Here is a 7,978-nt window from a genome sequence, read left to right as displayed (position 1 = left end):
TTTTTGGAAATCAGCCAGAGACTGATAACAGACCAGTGGGTGAGTGGAATCACTCCAAATTTCCCTGGTGAAACCTGGAACTCCCCCAGCTCTAAAATCAGCGGCACACTCTTTTTTATGTCTCTCAGTACTCCTGAGCTGTTCAAAGCTGGCTGTCTTCCCACTTCCCACTAACAAGTCGCTTAAAGGAATGGCCCAAATAGATGTTACTGCCTCCCAAAAAGAAAAACACAGACTTGGGGAAATGGAGAGCTGGACTTTTATTGACTCATCAAATGGGGAGAGACATGTGAGCCTCTAACTATGGCAAGACAGCATCCGTCAAAGAGTTACCTTTACCACAGTTCTTTGTGTTACATGTTTCTAAGAGTCACAACAGTCTACCTGTTAAGTCAGGAAGCCTGTGAGCCTAAAGGCCAGCAAGGTTCCTGATGCTCCACTCGGCCTTCCCATCACATCTTCCCGCAGTGTCACAGGCAAGAGCCCATCAGGATAGAAAGCAAATGTCAAAATGGATTAAATGGAACTCAGTCAGTCCTGCCATTGTTTGATCCTGGAGTACAATTCATGCACTGAATGAACACTTAATATGTACACTTAATATTGACATTTAATAAATATTTACCTGTTCTTGCCGTCTGTACATTTCCAGCCTTTACTTTCTACTGAGTTGATGGATTGCTCAAAGAGGTGCTCCAGCAGTAGCTTGCTATCTAGTGAACAGTTGTTGTCTTGCTCATCTTGGGAGTTGGTTGTATCTAACCCAGGCTGCAGCTTAATGTGTTACAAATCTCTGCTACCATCATTTTTTTTTTTTTTTACTTTTTGTTACTTTTACCATAGGAACAATGTGGTATAATGCCATTATGTAACAGCAACAAGAAGTTGCCATTATAACCCCTCATTCATGTTTAGTGTAACTGTAGACAACCACCACAGAAACATGTCTATGTAGAACAAAAGTTAGCCCTAAGAAATAAGTAATAAAAATCCAAACACCCAACATCTCACATGCTGTGCATAGGTAACACAGTTCTCAAAAAAAATTAATGATGTATTTAGAGTCTGTGGAATGGGAAGAGAGCATACATGGCCACAGTGCATGTGTGAAGATCAGAGGATAACTTGTGGGAGTAGGTGGGTCTTTCCTTCTATCATGTGGGTTCGAGGGATACACATGAGTTCCTGGGCATGGTGGCAAGCACTTCCACCCTCTCAGCTATATTTCTGGTCCTTAACAACATATTTCGTAGCAGTAAGAGAATGGCTTTTGGGGATAGAGAGATGACTCAATGGTTAATTACAGAAGACCCAGGTTTGGTGTCCAGCACCCACATTGGGTGGCTGATAGCTGCCTATTAAGTCTAGTTCCAGGGGATCCAGTGGCCTCTTATGGGCTCTGTGGGTACTGCATATAGGTAGCACATATACACTTAGATAGACAGATGATAGATAGATAGATAGATAGATAGATAGATAGATAGATAGATAGATAGATAATCTCTTTTTTTTTAAATCTTGCAGCCTTTCTCTGCAGCTGATGGTGAAGCACCTCTGACAACTGAGTTATGTAGAAGCAACAAAAAGGTAAGGCTGCCCATTGCTGTTCTAGAAGAGGGGCATACAGCAGGTGTCTGGTGGGATAGGCATCTTCCACATTTAACAAGTATTTCTCATGTGTTAGGCCCAGAGGGCTCAATAAAGACACAGAGGCATAGACCTGACTCAAGGACCAGTAGACTCCCCTCACTACCCGAATTTAGGTGTGTTGTTGGCTGGTGCCTCCTAGAGTTAGGAAGGAATTATTTCTCCTCCAAAACCTGTGTCTCCAGTTTAGTGAAGGTATGGTGTGTGTCTGTGTTGGGTAGGCAGAACATCTGTGCACCTGGGCTCGGCAGGAAAACTGCCAGCATCATCAGAGTGGGCAATACAAGCTGCCCCACAGCTTTGTAACTTGTAGGTGATTGTTGCCACATTTTTTCCTTGTCTGGTAAAGGTTCAATAGACTTTATTCCCCGCCACTGTGGAGAAAAAAAAAAAAAATGCATGCCCAATTAAACATTCATTTCAATATCCCATATCAGTTTCTCATTTGTGAGCAACAGGATCCTTGATTGATTATTGAATAAAATAAATCTTTAACACAAGTCTGTCTATATATCAATATAGAATATGATATTACTTTTTAAATTAATACTTTCCCCTTGAAGGATCTACCTTTTGCCATTCCATGTGCTTTTCAAAGTCAGGTAGATTAATAAGCCTCTCATTTCACAAAATCTTCCAAGTTACAGAGTCAGAAAGAGCCTGACCTTAGTCGCACAAGAAAGTGCTTTCTGCCCAACCACAGTGATTGGCTTGGGGTGAGCACATGATCAAAAGTACCCAATTCCAGTGCTGCTGTCAGCCTGACCAGAGTGGTGTGGTAGCTATTGCAGAGACTCATCACTGACTAAAGTGTGGGGGATAAGAACTGTTGCATGCTTAGTCATCTAGGACCTCCCTGTGATCCCCTACCAAGACTCAGGGGACATCAAGGAAGAGAGAGTGGAAAGAGCACAAGAACTCTCTGTTCTGCGTGTGGCATATCCACAGCAATCATAGAGGAGGAGGGGCTGACAAGACCCCACCCTTCTCTGAGATTTATAAGCAGTTGATGATGGCTTGAGGAGGGAGAGGGCTTCTCTTAAGTAGTGTGACAAATGGTAAGGCTCTTGTGCTCCTGCAAACAACTCTAATTAATCTCATTGGGTCACTACCAAACAAACAGACATGAAAGGAGAAGGGGAATTCATTGAGAAGAGAAAGGGGGCCAACGGGAGCTAAGAGGGGCAAAGAGAGGGAATTGAAAGTGAATATGATCAAAATACATTGTATATGTATGAAAACATTATAAGGAAACCCATTCTTATGTATAATTAATAAATGATAATTAAAAAACAACAATCCTGTCAAACATGGTGGCACATTCCTCTAATCTCAACTGTTGAGAGTAAAGGGCAGGTGGATCTCTGTGGGTTCAAGGCCAGCCTAGTTTACATAGTAAGTTCCAGGACAGCCAAAGCCACACAGAGAGATGCTGTCTCAGAAAACAATCCTTTTTTCTAGTCATCTTAGGAATGGATTCCTGATTCCTTTGCTACCGTGGGCTCTATAAGAAGAATGTCAGCATTTTCCCATCTCCCCTTCCTCATGAGAAAAGATGTCTGTGACAGGGAAGGAAGCCGTGTTTCAAAGGCAGTTAGTTCACAGTCTTGCAAGGGTCTCTGTATCACCAGTTCTACAGAATCTTCTCCTTTCTTCACATTCCTTCACCTGTTCTTCAGGCACTGTGCACCTGACCCCCAGCCCAGCAACATGCATTGTCTGTCCCTCCTACAGGCTCCCACAGCATGCTGCAGAATGGAATGTAGATCAAGTCATAGACACCTGGCCAACAAGACAACTCAAGCAAGGTAAGAGTGCTTTTGGCCAAGCCTAACAACCCAAGTTCCATCCCTATGACTGGCGTGATGGAAGAAGAGAATTGACCTTCACAAGTTGTCCTCTGATCTCCACAGACAACAAAACATATAAATGTCATTTTAAAATTTCTAAAACCAACCATTAGCACCAACCATTAGCATTCCTCAAATTAACAGTCTCCAAGCATGAGTGCAACATGGGAGAGGAACAAAGGGGAAAGCTCTGAGGCAGCCAGGACCTGGGACCAGTTCCCCTGGCAACAGACTTGATTGGCATCCAGAGTGATGCTAAAGAAAAGTGTGAAGAAAATCAGCTTTCCTTAGAGAAGAGTTGGTGATCCCTGCTGTGCTCAGGCCTTGCTCCTTAGTGGTCTTGCATGCTCTACTGCAGATGCCATGGCTCACAGCCATCCCCCATGAGGACTGCTCCCTAATGGGCATGCTCCCATCCACCCCTCCAGGCTAGCTCTGCATTGGTTTTCCTCCACAGGTGTTCATTTTGCACTAACTGCTGACTGTTTCCTCACATCATGAGAGACTGCACATTTTACAAGATCTATAAATTTTATTCTACCAATAGTACCACATCCAGTAAGGATTTGTTGGTAGAGTATGAATGCATTATCTCCCTAAGCAAGGATCTTATCTGCACTCTCTCCTTTACTATAATTTTCTCACAGTAGTGGCTGGCATTGTATTTACCTCATTCACATATATGTGTTTGTAATTACTATTATTCCCCTTGGGTCTCTCCCAGGAAGTGTCTGACAAACCTCTGCCTTCACTGTGGGCTCTTATAAGGAATTCTGTAATTCTTCTTTAACATGGTCCTTTGTTCAACTACCATTCCTGTGCATACACTCAACAAATACCATTTACTTGATTTTAAATCTATTATAAATGTATTGTTACATTTATGTATTATGCTTGCAGGACTATGGATTTCCACTGTCATTATTTTTCTCTTTCTCTCTCTGTTTTCTTTATCTTTTTTACCTTATCCTCTAATGACCTTACTGTGGGTACACCTCCAGCCAAACACAAATCCTCTGAGGTTTTCATTCAGAGCCCTTTCTGGCTGTCTTCATATCCCACTCTGTCCTGGCCTTCACCTTCCAGACCAGCTAATTTATTGTTGTGTGGCTCCTTTTACCCTGGGTTCTTCCTCTCCTGGCTCTGAGCTTTTGCTCAATTTCTTCCATATCTCTGGAACAACAACCCAACCACAGCCTTCTCCTCTGAATCACAGCTCAAGGTCCAGCTGCTTCCAAACATTTTCCCACCCATCTTCCAATCCATCACATCATCACCAACCCAGACTTCTACCACAGGACAGCCTTGAAATGACTGGACTTATAAGTATGGGGTGGCTGTAGTTCAATTTCTGGTTTACGTCAATACTAAACTCCTAATCTCAGAATTAATCAATGTTAAATTTGAGAAAGAACCAAAAGAAATGTTCAATAGTTCCTGAGTCAGCACTGCAGAGAGTTGAGAGTGGTTCATTCAAGATTAATGAATTTATTCCCTGTTTCATTCCCTCAAAGAATCTGGGAGAGATCACAATAACACAGATACAATACAATTGCAAATAGTCACAGTCAGGAAGATTGTGGACAGACTAAGATGGCGATGTTACAGAGAAAACTAGTACGTATATAATCTATTCATACAGTGCCATGATCATTGAAGTCGAAATGCCCACTGACTCCAATCAATTTGCCACTAAGATTATTAGTCCCTATTTTTTTTTAACCAATATTTAGTTAACCCATGCTCTTTGAATGATGTGAAAGCTACAAAGTTACTCGTGCTTTTATGGAGTTCAGGCAGAAGGATGACATAGATCAATGTTCCTAAAAATGTCTTAACTGAAACATATTCCCAAAAGGCATGGCCTGGTGCAGGGTTCCTGTGCTTAGCTGGGGAAATTTCTGAGGAATTCTGCAGAAAATGACCTTGCTTTACTTTTTAAAACCCAGTACTTTCCAAACTAATTTAAGTGAACCCCCCCCCCAATTTTTCTCCATTGTGTTCCCTGTCAGCATGCCCAGGGACCCCTATGAGAATCAAAGTCACAAAGATGCTTCCATTCCATTTGTAATCTTTTTATTCTTAAGAAGGTGGCTCTAGGGGTACAGGCATTCATTTATATATTTCTCTGGGTTTTTGTTTTGGGTTTTTTTTTTTTATGTGGTTTATATGTTGCCTAGTTACAAAAATAAACCCCAGCAACTCAGGGCCTCCCACGTACTAGGCAAATGCTCCACCTTTTCACTTAAAATTTTGAGTGGCTCCCTTTTTACTTATAATTTTGAGATAGACTCTCACAAATTTGCCAGGGGTTAGCCTTGTCCTCTCCATTGCCCAGACAAAGTGTTGAACTTACAATCATCCTACCTCAGCCTCCCAAGCAGCTGGGCTTACAGGAAGAAGCCACCAGGCCTTTCTGAGAGATACATCTTAAGGTTATCTATTAGAATTATTTCAGTCATATTCTTAAATTGTAATTATTTGTCATGAAACAAAATAGTTTTGGCAAGCTTAACTCCATGATGGCCTGGAGTGACCAGTAGGTGGCAGCAGCAGCGCCAGCCAGCCAGCCAGCCAGCCAGCCAGCCAGCCAGCCAGGAAAGGCCCAAACTTGGTAGATTTCTAACTGTGTGCTCTTGCTAGCCACACTTTAGGCACCTTAGAGAAGACAAACACAAAAAAATGTTTAAGGGAGATAAAAACTGCTCATATGATTGTTCCCTTCATATTTTTACTCAATTATAACACACACACAATTTGTTTCTGATCCTTCCAACACTGGGGTCAGCCTGACCTTTAAAAACTTAGGGACCTCCCTTTCTAAACCATGTAAGGCTTCTCTGTGCAACACACACACACACACACACACACACACACACACACACACACACACACACACACACACACACACACACACACTGGAACCCTCCCAGCCTTCAGGTGTTCAGCACCATCTTCTGACCTTGCATTGAAAAGTTCTCACTTCATATTGGTCTGATCATAACATATTTTAACCATCTCACTCATTTCTAAGTGTGCAACCAATTCTGTGATTCACATTACTGTGTAAAAATCCCTGAACAAGTAATTCTTGCAGCCCTCAAACTCATCCAAGCCATGAAACAATCCCACTTGCCCCCAAGCCTAGCAGTTCCCCCTACCCTATTATTCTAGGTTCCTCAAACATGCAGAGTCAGGCAGCATTTGACTTTCATGACTGGTTCACTTAATATACTCAGATCCTCCAGGCTGTAGCTGTGTTTTCTTCTACTTCAGGGATAAACATTGCATTCAACTGCCACATTTTGTTTATTTGCTAATCCATCAGTGAACATCTGTGTGGCTTCTCCCAGTTGTCTACAGTGACTATCCCAATATACTCCTTCCTTCTTTCAGCTCCTCTGGATATATATATACACTCATTTTTGTCTTCTTTCTGTTACTGTGATAAAGCACCTCAGCCAAAAATGACTCAGGGGAGAAAGGGTTTATTTGGCTTATAATTCCAGGTTACAGTTCATCACTGTAGGGGAAACCAAGACAGGAACTTAAGAAAGCTAGTCACATTACATCCATAGTCAAGAGTAGAGAGAAACAGTGCACGAAGGCTTGCTTATGCTCAACTGTTCTTCCACTCTTACAGTTTGGGTCCCCTGTCTAGAGGATGGTGCCGCCCACAGTGGTCTGGGTCTTCCGATCTCAGTTAACATAATCAAGACAAACCCCACCCGGACATGCTCTCAAGCCAACTCAATATAGACAATCCCTCAGTGAGACTCTCTTCCAAGTGATTCTAGGTTGTGTGAAGTTGATAACTACAGTTACCCATCATGGCCTCATAGTGTCACAGTCAGATCTCTCTCTCTCTCTCTCTCTCTCTCTCTCTCTCTCTCTCTCTCTCTCCACACTCTTTTCCTTAGCAACTGTGCTGTTTTCATTCCCACCAACACAGTACAAGGATTCTGGTTCCCCCAAATCTTTACCAATATTATCTTTCACGTTCTGATAATAGGGGCAATGAATTGCTATGATTTTCCTTTGTATTTATAAGATGATAGAAAAGATATTAAACATCAATTCACATGCTTGGTGCCCCTTTCTATATCATCCAGGAAAATGTCCATCCCTCTGTCTATGTTTAGATCTGGTAATTCATCTTTCTGGTCCTGGGTTGTGGCATTCTTTGTTTTCTTCTTATTATCCCCCTGTCAGTCAGATATGTGGTTTGCAGTTATCATCTCCCATCTGCATGCTGTCTGCTCACTCTGTTAATTCTGTCCTCTGACACACAGCATTGAAACAACACAGTTTTTTAAAAGACAGGATCTCACTATGCAACTGGCCTGGCCAGTAACTCACTATATAGTAAAGTGGGCTGGCTTCAAACTCACAGGTCTCTTGCCTCTGCCTCCTGAGTACTGGGATTAAAGATGCCTGGTACCATCTGACCTGAAGCACATTCTAAAAGGAAACCGTTGTCT

This window comes from Onychomys torridus, chromosome 3 (genome assembly GCF_903995425.1).
Source record: "Onychomys torridus chromosome 3, mOncTor1.1, whole genome shotgun sequence".
NCBI classification, from domain to species: domain Eukaryota; kingdom Metazoa; phylum Chordata; class Mammalia; order Rodentia; family Cricetidae; genus Onychomys; species Onychomys torridus.
The sequence above is the reverse complement of the archived record's forward strand: the minus strand, read 5'-3'. Positions refer to the sequence as shown.